Raw genomic sequence first — 15,022 nt, forward strand, 5'->3', positions numbered from 1 at the left:
GGCGTCTCCTCCCTCAGTTTGGGGGGCAATGTGGGTTCTTTAGTCCCTTGGTGTGGGGACAGAGCCAGGAGTGCAGTTTCCAGGCTCTCGGCCTCAAGTGGAAAGCTGCTGGCTCAACTGTGATTGGATGGTCATCAGCTGTGGCTAGTTGGCCGTCAGCTGTAACCAGTGAGCCATGGGCCACTAATATAACCAAGAAGATGGTGACTGGCAAGCGTGGATTGCAGTTAGGATGGCGGGTTGCGGACAGTGTGGCTCCTGCTTCCTGTGTCTCCAACCCAGCCGCCAGCGAGAATGTAGTGGTATGACTCCCCTATCTATGGCTCCGTGGGTGTTCCTTTTTGGCCTCACCATGTCCTGCGTTATGTGGGGAGTGGGAGCTGAGACCCCGCAGGCCGCCCTGCATGACACTTGGAAAATAAGGAAGGAATGAGGAGCAGTGGCCATGTTGCTGATTTCAGCTTTTGTCACCTCCACCTGTCTGCAAAAGGGAAAGGCTTTGTGTGCATCAAGACACACAGAGGGGAGGGACAGATGAAAGGGAGGGTGAATGAACCAGCCATCTTTCTCTTTTCTCCCTACCGGAGCCTTCTCCCTATCCTGGGCCCCAACCAGATGCCAGGACAATTTGAGGGTGTGGGGGGTGTGGGGAGAGAGGATGGGCAGGGGTGTGTGCCATGAATGACAAGGGCTGGAGACAGATGGATTAACGTTTCTCCCCTGGGAGGACTGAAAGGCGGACCCACAGGGCGACAGGAGCGGGCAGTGTTTCCAGGCTCCCTCCTAAACCCCACCCTGTGAGCAGCTGCCTGTCACAAGGAAACTAGCAGGAGGTGAAAGCCCAAATCATAGGCCTTCTCAAGAAATGCCTTCTGACCACATAGTTCCTTTAATGACACATCTTGCCATCCTAGAATTGCTCAATGCCCCTGAGCACAAGCATGGCACAAATACATCTCTGCACCCGATTGCCTGGCAGGAACCAGGAGAATCCATAAGCGTGACATTGGAATAAATGCCCTCTTGGTCAATGATGGGAAGGGGAGGACACAGAGAAACGCTGGTCTGTTATTTCCCTTCAAGGCTGGCAGGGAGTGAGGACACGATGCCGGCCCAGGCCTCTGCCCAGGAAAGGAGGGGGCGCACTGGTTCATGCAGTGGACAGACAGAACAAGGACCAAGGGGGCTTCGTTTGAGCTCCACGTGGGAACGTAGGAATCCCAGAGCAGAACTGCTGTTTGCAAATGTCTCGCTCCTACAGGGGAATGGTCCTGTTCTGTGGGTGGTCGTGTTGTCCACCTGAGCGTGCACGGGTTTGGACAGTAACTGCAGACTACGGGAAGGGGGCTCTCTGCAGAACAGAGACAGACCGGAATCGGGGAACCAGCCCCTGCTGGTGGGATGGGGGCAGTGGAAGGGCCAAGACAGAGTCAAACACATGTAGGACAGTGACAAGCTGGGGCTCAGGCAAAGCAGTCAGGGAGAGCTGCCCAGGTGACGGTGGTCAGAGTGCTTACACGTGAGCTGCCAGCGTGTGGTGTTGGCATTGCCCCTTCTTCTAGACCATCAGGAGAATTTTCTGCGCACATGTGGTGTGAGCTATGTGTCACTTGTTTCATTTGCAGAAACAGAGAGAGCGGGGTCCGTGCGGCTTCGACACACACAGTGAGATGTGGGGCAGGGAGATAAACCATGAATTGAATTTGTTGGATTTCAGTGGAATGAAGGGCTTTGGGACAGATCATCTATGCGAATTTAAATCCCCAAGAAATATTGGGAAAATGTTTGGATTGCCCTAGGGTGAGAAATGGAGGCTCCAGCCTATCTTATCTAGATATTATGGGCCAGGGAAATAATTCTTTCTCACAATGCCAGTTCCCCCATGAGTGCCCATTCAACTGCGACACCTGTACGGCCCCACGGTGACACCCATCACTGTGCCATCGTCACCCGTTCATGTCCTAGACTCTGTTCATCCTCAAGATCAGGGACCGACTTGCTTGTCTCAGACCCCCCAGAACTCAGCCCAAGGCTCAGTCAAGGTTGGTGTTGGCTGGAAAAGAAGAAGATGGACATTTCTGGAGAGAGACTCTGCACCAGGCTCTGAGGGTACGAGTCAAGGAAGACCTGCCACCTGTTCCCCGGGTCTTCATGAAGTGGGCATCCTGGAGAAGGTGGGGACCCCATCTTTGGAGGTACTGAGGCAGAGGCAGAGTGACAGCTTGGCAGAGGATGTGATGGGTCGTGGTCTCGATGGCTTTCTGGCCTGAGTCCTCTCCCCTGCCTCCCTATGGTCATGGTCCTGTGGGATATGAGCACCCAGCTTTTTGCTGCCCACGGCCTTCCCGTTTCCGGCCAGCAGCCCATGCGCAGCGGAGGTAAACAAGAGCTGAGTCACCCTATGGAATGCCTGAGTACATGTCATCTCCCTTCTTAATAAGCATTACAAACATTACCGGATGGCTCTGCTTGCTTCTTGGAGTTTACGTTGCTGTACGAAATCTAATATCAAGGATGGGCCCGCAAACATCCGAGCACCCCACGGTGAGTCACCTCGGGGTCTAGTCTATATATCACCCACGTACAGCATGCTCGTGTTGGATAATAAGAGGAGGTGTGGGCAGTAGCCCCCGCCCCACGACCAGCTCCCCCCTCAGGGCCTCACAGACGCCCCCGCTGAAAGAAGCGTCTTCTTCTTGTGAGAGGCTCGTGGGCCGGGACACCCGGGGCCACAGCGCTCAGGGTCCTTCTCACATTGTGCTGGCTGCTCTCATCTCTACTTTAAATCCTCGGGCAAGGCTGGCCTCCTCTTTTCTGATGTTCCAAACACAAACGCGTAAGTTGTCAGGAACCCAAAGCACATTATCAAGTGCTTTATGTAACGGACCTGTTCTTTTTGGTCTTCTCGATAAATTAGGCTTTGAAATCCCATTTCACAGGTGGAGATCCAGAGACTGAGTAGAATAAGGGATTTTCCCAGGGCCTCCTGGGCAAAGCGCAGGCTGGCTCTGGGTGGCAGGCTCTTCTCCCGGTACATTGAGCCTTCTACACCTGTTCCTACTCTTTGCTGATGGCGTCAGTCTTTATCTGGTTCTTCAAGTTTCCAAAGTCATTTCTAACACTCTTTTCATCCCCCCTGTACCTCCTAAGGCTGGTTTGAGCTGTATGTGTCCTAACTCCAACTACAGTGTGGCTTAACCAAACAGACATCTATTGGTGTCGCGTAACGTGACACCTGGAGAGAGGAGGCCTGAGGAGGGTGCACCTGCTGGAGGAAATCATCAAGAACCCAGATTCCTTGTATCCCCCTGCTCCCCCGTCTTTACCTCGGAATTCTCAGCCTCGTGGTCACAGGAAGGCTGCTCCACCTCCGAGCATTGCAACTACATACCAAGCAGGAAGAAAGGGAAAGATGCAGGGCAAAGGTTCCTGTCACCTGCGTTTGTTCCTTTTTATGCGGGAAATAATAGCTTTGCCTGGTAGACTCCTGTTTACATTGCATTTGAGTTATACAACTAGGTTATACAACTGGGTTATACAATTAGGTGCTTTGCACCTTTCACTACAAGACACCTGGGAAAATGATCCGTCAATAGGCCCTTTGCTGCCCTGCACAAAGCTGAGCTTCTGTTGGTGAGAAAGAGGAGAATGGATGTTGCATAAGCAATCGGCGGCCTGGCACACAGCTCCTACCTTTAGCCAGCGCCCTGGGTCCCATAGAGTCTAACTCGTCGGTTCCCTCAAAATCACCGCTCTTCCCCTTGCCAGGATTTCTACCCCAGGGCAGGTGCAGTGACAGGCTCCTGTAACTGCTCTCTGCCAGCTCACCTCCACTCCTGTCCACGCTCCACGCTGCCACCAGCAATCTCTAAAGCATAGCCTGTGTGGCCTGCCTGCCCTCAAACCTCCACTTCCCCTCCATTGCTTATAGAAGGAAGCCCGGTTTCCTCAAGCTGACATGACAGGCCCTTTACAATCCAGCCGCAAACGACTACTTCCCTTATCTCCTAAATCTCCTTTAAGTCTCAGCTCAAATGCCACCTTTCCTGTAAGCTGTTTGCTGATCACCCCAATGCAAATTGATCTCTTCCTCCTCGATGTACTTCTGGTAACATTTCACACAGTTTGGCCTGGAGTCCAGCTGGCTGTCACAGTCTCTCCGATGGCTGTGTGTGCCCAGCTCCTATTTCCCTACTGCCAGTAGTCACAGCCTCTTGGGGACCCACCCTTTCCCCGTCCTGATCTACAGGATGCTGGGTTCTGGTGACATCCTCTGAGCCTCAGTTCACCTCTGAATCTGGCCAGATCCCTGGACTCTTCAGTTCCGTTAGGCCCAACGTTCCTTCTCATTTGAATCTGTCTCTGTTGGGGTTTCTGTTACGTGGGCTCCGAAGAGTCTTCCCAGATTGTGTACTGTGCCACCCCCCCCCCAGTGGGTATGAACATGTTAACGGGTGAGGTCTGCAGTGTGTCCCACCGTGGTCCTCTTGCCTGGTAACATGCCTGCAGGGCACAGCAGGGAGGGAACTGAGGGCTGGTGACATGTGGGGTGCCCTCCCTGCTTTATCCTGGCTCCTCGGGTGGCACATCCAGCTTCCTGACACCTCAGTGCCGCTGAACTGCATTAGCCGTGTGTGTCCATAGCCTTTCCCTAACCCCCGGCATCTGCTGAATAAAGTTACGCTCAGGAAATTCGTGAAATGCAGTCTCCCGGGCAGCAGCTCTCGTTCTGAGCCTCGTTCCATTCAAGCTGGCAGCGCCTGGCACATTGTGGACATTTAATAAATGTCAGTTGTTTTTATTGCCAGAGCCTTCGGGCAAGCTGGGACATAAAGCACGTGCCACACACCAGTGCCCACTATGGCTGCTATCCTAGCTCCGCTGCGACGCTAGCAGGTAGTATTGACCGTATGGGCTGAGCTTCCCTTTAAACATGGCTAGTCATCCGTGTAGATCTGCTGAGCCTCCGCCTCACGCCACCATCATCTCTCCCCTAAATTATTGCCAAAAGCTCAGAACTGCGTCACCGTTCACCCTTGTCTCCCTATCACCTGTTAGTGACACAGCAGCCAGAGTGGTCTGTTGAGAGATTGCGTGAGATCCGTCATTCCTCAGCTCCGAACCCTCCAGGGCTCCGCTCCCTTCCCACCTAGAGTACAAGGCAAAGCGGATCACTTCCCTGGCTACTCAGCCCTCCACGACCCCTCTACCTCCTTGCCCACCGCTCGTCCCATTGCTCTGAGCCGGTCCCACCACCCTCCTCTGTGTGCCGGGACACCCCCTCCCAGCTAAGGCCTTCGCACTTGCTCTCCCTTCTATTATACAAAGCTGTTCCCCCCAGAGACAAGTGCGGCTCCTTTTCTCTCCTCCTTGGGGACCCTCCTCAAACGTCCCTCATCTAACATGGCACTTGCCTCACCACGCCCAGGACTGCCCATCCCCCCACCCTGTCCTATTTCCCAGCCTGGCAGTTGGACACCTGGCAGAGCGTATAGCCGTCTGCTCATTGACTTAGTGCTATGTCCACCCAGAAGCGACCCCCTGTCCCACAAGGCAAACAGTTCCTGCACAGCTGGGGCTCCAGGCCAACAACCATGTGTGTGATTTCCTGGGATGCAGAACACAGAGGATGTGGCTTTTGCCCTCTAGAAAAGGACCCAAAGCCAGAGGGTCAGGTTGGTGAAGGCTTTCTGTGGCCTCTTCCCACGTCACCTCTAAACAAAGCGGGAACATCTATTGGGCACCTGTGTGTGTCGAACGAAACGCCATGAGTTAACCTTAAAATAAACAGGAGGAGTAAACAGAAGTCTCACCTGCCCGCACTGACTATTGTGACCACAATTTGAAATATTCCATCCTCCCCTTCATTTGGATGTCCCTGCCCTCTGGTGCCTTAAGCCTGCGGCTTCATCTGCCCGTCGGGCAACCCTAGAGCGCCCAACCCCATCTTACAGGTGACAAGACAGCTTCAAGAAGTTCAAAAGCTTGCTCGGTGATTCGTTTGGGTCCCTCCGACCCTGGAGCCCCCCACATCCCAGAAGGAATGTCTCCTGTGATGTCCCCATGTGCCTGTCCCCATTTCCCTCCAGATTCTGCTCCTCAGACAGCCCTGGCTAGGGCTGATGCCTGGCCCAGGAAGCCTGAATTAACTCCAGCCACGGGCCGGGCCCTGAGGTGGGTCTGTGGGGTTCAGGCCCCGCTCTTAACCCAAACATTCCAACTTTGTTCACTCTTAGCTGCAAGCACACTGCAGGCATCAGTCAGTCTGTTTGCTGCGTCTGATGAGAAGCAGATGATCCGGCCTAAGCCTCTCAATTGCTAATATTCCTCCTCTGGAATGTCACTGGGTGGAGTCCGAACTTTGAAGCTGGGTGTGTTTCTCAAGGATCTTAGCATGTGGGCCGCAGGAGAGAGGGTTTTACAGAATGCACTCCCTCCTGCTCCAAGCGGCCACCCTCATTCCTCTGGCCCTGAAGGAAATCCTCTTGGCAGAGCCGAGACACCGCTGGCACGCCCGTGCTTTATCCCTGTGCTGTGCCAGTCCCAGGACAAGCTCCGTGAGTCCTGCTCCAGCATGTCCCTCCTACACGGCAGTCTGTGCACACGACCGGCAGCTCCACGAATAACCATTTAACTGTTATTGATTCCAAACATCCCATTGGCTGGTTAGTCATCACCGCCAGGCCACGGGGGTCGGATCTATCAGGCAAGGAACACTTGTTGAGTACCTACTGTGTGGGGCACTGCCTGCACACTGGGGCCACCGCGGTGGGCACATTGAAGGGAGCCTGCCCTCCAGGAGCTGACGTAGTCAACATGTAAACTGACACATACATAAGGCAATGTCAGGAACCAAGGAACACCGTAAAGACAAAATGGAGGGTTTTGGAGGGACCAGGTGGCCCGGGGGGTCAGCACTGGCTCTCCAAGGAGGTGGCATTTGCATCCTGAGTGAAGAGAAGGCAGCCACACCAAGATCTCAGGAAGAACATTCCAACTAAAGGATGAGGGAGAGAACACTTCATGGCGTAGCTTCTTCCATCCTATCCTGCTTGGCTCACTTCCCCTTTCCTGGGAATACTCTCCAACGAATCATTTGAACAAGGACCCAGTCTCTGCTCCTAAGACAGACGGATGGTCCTGTGCCAAGAACGATGGAGAGGAACAGTAAATCAAGCACTAGGTTATCAGTGAATAAGGGGGTGATGGGGAATCAGGAAGTGACGGCCTTGAGAAGGAGGAAGGGTCATAGGAACTAGGGGCGTTGAAGAGGAAGCAGACAGTTGGAAGTGGCATGACCGCTCCTCCCTGATCCTGAGATTGTGGAGTGCGATAGAGGAAAATCAGCCCCTTGACTCAAGACTGAGAGAAGCAGTGTTCTCAACAGATGGCCAGGTTTGGGGTAGGACATGGTGAAATCAGACCTTCTACTAATTAGGATGGACCCTGAGTCCTGCAGGGCTCTTAGGAAGGGTGGTGGGAGAGGAGGGTGGGTGATAGGGTCAGCTTAGGAAATATTCAGTGTCTGTAGGAAGTGGGTGGTTCTGGGCGTCCCAGGAGGCCCGGGTGCTGCGAGAGGCTGAGGGGACTGGGCATTTAAGGCTTGGCAGGACTGGTGCTGGAACTCAGAGCTTAAACCTACAGAGCCCCAGGGCACCAGGCACAGCTGAGGGAGCTGCACCAGCCTGGATGAGAAGAGCACATTTCTTAGGCTGTTTCTCCAGATACATAAAATACTAATAGGGCAGCCAGATGGCTCAGTTGATTAGAGCCTGAGCTCTTAACAACCAGGTTGCCGGTTCAATTCCCACATGGGATGGTGGGCTGTGCCCCCTGCTACTAAGATTGAAAACGGTGACCAGACTTGGAGTTGAGCTGCGCCCTCCACAACTAGATTGAAGGACAACGACTTGGAGCTGATGGGCCCTGGAGAAACATGCTGTTCCCCAATAATTTCCAATAAAAAATTAAAACAAAAAACAAAAACAAAAAAACAACTAAATAATTCACACACGCTTCACACACACACACACACAATACCTAGGGGTCAGTCAGGCTTCCCTGGCCCTCAGGGATTTGGAGAAATTTCACCCAAACTCTCAATGTATGGTCCTGCCCCTGCACCCCCCAACCCCACCCCAAAGATATTCAGGACTTCGCAGCAGTCTGCTTTCTCAAGATTGTCCCTCCAGCTCCATGCTCCATATCCTGGAATGCTGACGTGACATTGGTCTCAGTGGTGCAGACAGGAAGCCTGAGATTGCTTCAGCTGCCACATTTAGGGTGTTCTGCAATTGAAGGCATGGAGGCCAGGGGGAAGGGTGGCATTGTGGGTCCATCGCCCTCTGCCCAGGGTCTAGCTCTCCCTTTCCTCTCTCTATCACACCCCCTGCCCTCAACACATCAGACTAACCAGCATTGGTCCTCTGGGAGTTTCTGCTTCATGCAGCCCCCTGGGAGCTCAGTTTCTATCCCATAGTGCCTTGCCCCAGAGTTTCTTTTCAGGATGTATAACACTCCCATCGAAAGGAATTCAAGGCACATAGTTTTTCTCCCTTTGCCCAAACAGTGTAGTACACTGGTTAGGGACACAGGTTCTGGAGTCGCACCCAGCAAGAGGCCGGAACTTTCTGAGCCTCAGTTTCCTTATCTACACAGTGAGGGCAGTAAGAGTGTAGCTAACATTTTTCCAGCGCTTTCTTTGTGCCTGCACTAGGCTAAGCACTTGACAACCATCATCTTACTTAATCCCAACATTAGCCTCATAAATGAGGCACTACCTCACTTTTCAAATCATTAACGTTCAATGATTTTAAATAACTTGCCCACTGTTTGGGAACTTCTAGTAGCTGCGCTAGAATTCCATGGAGGGTCTTTTTCACTTGGAAGACCTCGCTCTGACACTACCTGCACTGGTACCAAGTCAGGAGTCCTGGGTGCCCCTCGACTGGCTGTGCCATTGAAATGACCCTCCTTCTCCCGGGGCCTCAGTTTCCCCATCTGTAAAATGTAAGATCCCTTCGGCTGTATTACCACCAAATCCATGGCAACCATAGACCTGACAGAGTTAGCAGAGTTGCATGTAAATTCAAAATTCCTTTCTTTCCAGGATCTGCCTCAAGTTTCCAAAACAACTTTGAAGATAAAAAAAGCACATAACAGCTTAAATTTGATTTGAAGACACGGATTAGGAGGTGGTGAGTAAGATCAGCCTCAGCAGTGCTTCTGGGAGGTCCCCAAATTATCCCCAACTATTGTTTCATTTTTTTCAAGTGTTTTATCCATAATGGGCTTCCTCCATGGGATCACAGCACTAGAAACAACTCAGAGGCCACCTGGGCAAAAAACAGAGGGCAAGGCGGTGGGGCCGAGGGTCCTTCTGGACCAGGCGCCTTTGCATACATGAGCATCCTGCTTTTACAGGGAAAACTGAGGCCGGAGAGTGGCAGCGCAGAGCCGGGAGCCTGAGTCCACCTTGCCCCCGAGAGGGGAAGGACCACCAGGGGCCCTGCCCTGGCTGCCGCTGTGCTGGGGCACAGGTCCAGGATTTCTCAGACCACACTGGGCCAGAGCAGCCACCCAGCGGCCAGGGCCTGGGCTCCGCCTGGGTTCAGCCTGAGCAACTTCGCCTTTTCCAATGTAAAAAGTTTCCATTGCTCACAACATTTTAGAGGTTTGGAAATTCAGCTCTTCTTTCCACATTCATAACTTTCTTGTTTCTAAATTGGTTTTGGCAAAAATGTAAGGTCCTCTGACATCAAGAATGCAGAAAAGAGAGGGATAAAGGCAGCTGTGTATTTGGGGCACAGATTCGATTACAGTGTGAAGTGAGTGTGTACACACGTGTGTGTGGTATATGCCTGTTTATGCATGTGTGCATGTGTGTATGTGTGTATGATGTGTGCCTGTGTGTACGTGCGGGGTGTGTATGTGTGTGTACACCACATCCACTCATGGAAAGTCTGAGCAGACAGGCCTGACCCAGGTCACCCTTACTCACCTCTAAGAGGCAACACAGCTGGCATGCATGGCCTTGTTTATAAACAGCTCCGGATTCTGAGTAAACAAACAATAAATCCAAACAGCATATGTGCCTGCGGAGTTTCAGGGCTGCTCTGAAGTCGCATCTGGTGGCCCACAGGGCTCTAGGCCCAGCTGTGCAAGTAGAGCCCTTCTGATGCTTGAAGACAGCCTGAGGGCAACATCCCAGCCACCAACCTGTCTGGAGGCTAGGAAATGAGGTTCTAGAAAGAGCCCTGCGTCTGATCTCATTGTGTCCAGACTCCCGCCTGCCCTGCAGATTAGCAGCCTCCCCCGCTGTCTCCCGGAGCCCCCACATCCATGTTCACCCAGCTCCAACCGGCATGCACAAGGGTGAGCTTCTGAAACCAAGGCTCACGGCCCAATGTCCCTGCTTCAGTGCTCCTAGTGCCAGCAGGAAACCAGCCAAAGCCCATGGCAGTGCATGCGAGGCCCAGGGGATCTGGGGCCCACCTGGCAGGCAGTCATGAAATCCATTCATGACGTTAGTCCTGAATTCATCGACGCACGAAGGCCTACTCAACCCCACGACCCACGGTCTGTGTCTCCTCTGCGCCACCCACCCAGACTCTCTCTGGGACCTGGTGGAATGGGGGTGTGGCCAGAACTTACTGAGGGAGTAAGTGAAACAATGGACGGCACATGCAAGAGAACTTTGAAAACTATAAAGACGCGTAAATGTAAGAAATTAGTACTACTAGTAAGAAATTTATTGTCAAGTGCATTGGGCAATGTTTTGGTTCTTATGATGTGCTTTCATGGAGATAAAAATGTGAGAAAAGCAATCAACTAACATTTTAGAATTAATGGCAATTGTTTTCTCATTGTGGGAAGCGTTGAAAACATAAAGAAAAGATTAAACATATTTAGTCCAAGAAACTAGATATACCCAGGTGTGTCACCCAATGACACTTTAGTGTATTTTCTTCTAGTCTGTTTTGTATGTGTGTGTGTGTGTGTGTGTGTGTGTGTGTGTGTGTAAATAAGTAATGTAAGTGGATCAAATTCTATACTTTTTATTATATCCTGCCATTTTCGGTTAACATTTTATTGTGAACTCTTTGCTGTGTTTTGACATCTGAGCTTAGGTTCCAGCACCGTACTTCCTAGTGCCTGTGAGTACTCATTTCACCTCACTTGAACATTGTTTTCTCATCTTAAAATAATGTCCATCTGACCAGGGCAGGTGCTGCTAGTGTTCACCAATATCAATTGTCACCTCTTTGCAGACATACTGTCAAACTCTATCTCCCAGCCTCCTTTGCAGCTAGATGAGGCCACATGACCACATTCTGGCCAATGGGATGTAAGAGGATGAACCCATGTGCATGCCTGGCTCATAAGAGCTCCCACAACTATCTTCCATCTTCTCTTTCTTCTGCTCCTCTAGGCCTCAGGTGCCACGCTAACTGGATGAACTAAGGTGATCGTGAAATGACAACATAGCAGAGCCACGGGATGGAACACACCTGGATCCTCAAGTCAGAGCTTGGAGAAGGACCCAACTGTCCTGTGATGCAAACAAGAAATAAACCTCCATTGCTCAAGCCAGTGAGGCACCAGGACCTATTTGTGTCTGCAGCCTATCCTGACCTGACAGCTACCCACCTTGTATGGCATGCTGTGCCTTTAAGTGAAACATGGAAATCACTGCCCATAGAAAGCGCTCAACAGACATGAGCCTTTAAAAATTCAAGAATTGTAAATAAGTGAACACATCACTTACTAAATGGGATAATATACACCCTCAGGTTTGAGGGAGTTCAGAGAAGAGAGAAATCACTGTGGGCAGGAGTGAGCAGCATGAGGAGGTGCTGAGTGGAACCTGCTAGTCCTGGAGAGGAACTGGAAGGGTTTTCTGGGCAGAAGATCCCTCATTCGACCAATGTGTGTTCGTCAACCACCCAGGAGGCAGGAAGAGCAGTGACAGGCATCTGTATCGTTACTGGGAAGGTGGGAACGACCAGAGCAGGGCGACCAGAGCCGCCACCAGCAGACCGAAAGGCCTTCTGTGGAGAGACTCCTTTCCATCCTGCTTACATCTACTCTGGAAGCCCAGGACTGTCCATGAGGGAGCCCCCCTTCGCAGCAGTGGTAGAGGTGGCCTCCCACCCCTCCTGGAATAACGGTGACCTACAAGGTCTTACCACTGCTTTTTGGTCCCTGCCTCTACCCTTTCCGGTACGAGGGAGAACCTGGCTGGTTTGCACCAAAACCTCTGGTGCACAGCTGACATTTCCCAGCCCCGCCCCCTGCATCTAGGCGAGATCAGGGGTCCGCGTCCTGACCAATGAAATGTGGGCAGGAGTCAAGTGCGCCCCTTCCAACCTGTCCCTAAAACTACTGCACACTTCCATGATCTTTCTTCTCTTTTTACTGGCTGGATGCAAGGATCCAATGGAGGGCACCCAGGCACCAGGCCCAGGGGAAAGGCAGGTCACATGGCATCAGACGCCTTAAAAACTGAGAATGTCCCCTCACCCACATTGAGCTAGTAAGTGAGCTATGAAGCCTCTGTGCTCCGGGAGTTGTTTGTAGTTGCAGTTAGCATTACGTTACCCGGCTAATGCAAATCTCCACCTCCATCACATTCTGCTGGCTGCAAGTCACGTCCTCTATGCACCCTCCCATGCTGTACTCTAACTGCAACGACTTTCTTACGTTTCCCTTCATGGGCCAGGCTCGCTCCTGCCTCAGGCCTTTGCAGCTGCTCTGCCCCTTGCCGCCAAAGCTCTTCTCCCTGGCCCCATGCCTGGTCCCTTCTCCTCATTCCGTTCTCAGTTTACCTGTCATCTTCTCCGAGAGACTTTTCCTGAGCATTCTATCCAAAAGTAGCTCCTTCTATTCATATTCTATTGCTCACTCTTTCATTACACTCATGGCATTTATCTAGAATTATCTTGTCTATCTCTCTGTTTGCTTACTTAGCTTTAGTCTCTTCCCTCTACAACATAAACTTCATGAAGTCAGGGGCTTGCCTGTTTTGTTCACTGCCGATCCCAGTACCTACAGCATAGGAAGTGCTTTAAAAATATTAGTTAAATGAATGAGTAGTGAATGAAAGTATGAGCAAAACTTGGTCCCATGACACCTGGGCTACACCATTCAGACACAACAGATGACACTCTAGTTCCCCAACCATTTCAGAGCAGAGGGTTTCCATCAATTTACCTGAAAAAGGTGAACCTGGTCTAAGGTTCAAGGTCAGTTTGTCTATGTAGACAATTAGAGGTCTCAGATCGCTCAGTAATTTCCCCAGAGCAGAGAGGGGTGTGCAGCCTTTGGTGCTGAAAGCCCCGTGGCTGTGGCTGCTGCTGAGTTTGGCACAAGGGCCTATAATAGTCAGAAGTATGTTTTCATTTTACTGGAAAGAGCCAGGATCTTGCCCCTCACTGTGGGAGGCTCATTGTGGAAAAGCCCAGAGCTGCACCTTGAGATATGTACAGCCCACCCCTGCTCAGACTTGGCAGGACTCAAAGAGACTGGTCCTCGAGCTTTTTCTCCAGGGAGAGCTGGCTCTGCCTTCACCCGGGGAGACAGATAGCTCGGGGCAAATGGCCGAGCTCACAGCCTTCCAGTGATCCAGTCTGCTCCTACCCACTTGGCAGATGAGCACACTAAGGCCTTGAGAGGTCAGGAAGGCCTCACCAGCTCTGCCTCCAACTCTCAGAGAAAGCAGGCAACTTCTTCACATGCCCGATTCCGGTTTTCCATCAGTAAAATGAAGAGCTGATGCCTTTCCAATTAACCCCAACCCATGAGACAGATAGGAACAGAATCACTCCCTTCCTTACAGATGACGAAACTGAGGCACAAGCAGTTTAATAACGTGCCCATGTGGGTTAGAGAGCTTGGGTTCAGAGCCAGCAGTCTGTGTACTTGACCACTATGCTGCCCACAGTGTGATAATGGTCTCCCTGGAGCTGGTCTTCCGGGAAACTTCGAGATCAAATGGGTGATGGATGTGGAAGGAGGTTGTAAGCTGACTTTAGAAGAGAAGGTGGTTCCGAGGGGACGAAGGAGAAATCTGGATGAGTCACCGTTCTTCAGAAAAACAGAACCAACAAGATATATAGAGAGAATGAGAGTTATTTTAAGGAGTTGGCTCATGCAGTTATGGAGCTGAGATCTAAAATCTGCAGGTCTCTCCTGGGTCTCCAGCCTGCCGGTCACCCTGCAGATTTGGACTTGCCAGCCTCTATAATCCCACAAACGTCTTCCTTAAAACCAATCTATTTCTCTACATATACACCCGCTCTTCTATTTCTCTGCAGAACTCTGGATCTCTCACACACACACTACACACACACACACTGAACCCTCTAGTGGTTTTCCTTGACCCCTAGGACAAAGTCCAAACCCCACTCTGTGGCTTACGAGGCCTTTCTTCACCTCTCCCTTTTGTCCTCCTTCCGGCTCAGCTTGTTCATCCCCCCTCTCCTCCAGTCAAGCTCAGCTTGTCTCAGTTCCTCACAAAAAGCTTCTTCCTTCAGTTCTACCAATGAGCCACACTCTGTAAGCCTGGGCCTTTGCACGTGCTGTTCCCTCCACCTGGGAATCTACCCTGCCCACTCTCCCACGAAAGCTTCCTTCTCTGGCAACAGCCTAAATGTCACTTCCACAGGGAAGGCTTCCCTGTCTCACCTAGCAGGGAAGAGGCTAAACAGTCGTTTGTGAAATTGCATGTTTAATATCTATCGTCCCCAAAGGTCTAGGTCTGCTGGCAAGGGAGCGGCAGGGCACGCTTAGTTCTCATGGGGTCCCCCAGGCCCGGGACTGGGCACATCGTAGGCTGGCATACAATATAAAAGACTGAAAGTGAGTATCTATTATAATCTGAATATGTGTTTCCAATTGGGTACAACGATGGTATTATCTCTCATTCCTGATCACATATTGCTTGCCTGGACGACAAAGGCTCACACTCAAAAATGTCTCCACCATTGCAAAATCCAGTCATGGACTGATTAATTATTGCAGC

The sequence above is a fragment of the Rhinolophus hipposideros genome, assembly GCF_964194185.1.
Source record: "Rhinolophus hipposideros genome assembly, chromosome: 5".
NCBI lineage: Eukaryota > Metazoa > Chordata > Mammalia > Chiroptera > Rhinolophidae > Rhinolophus > Rhinolophus hipposideros.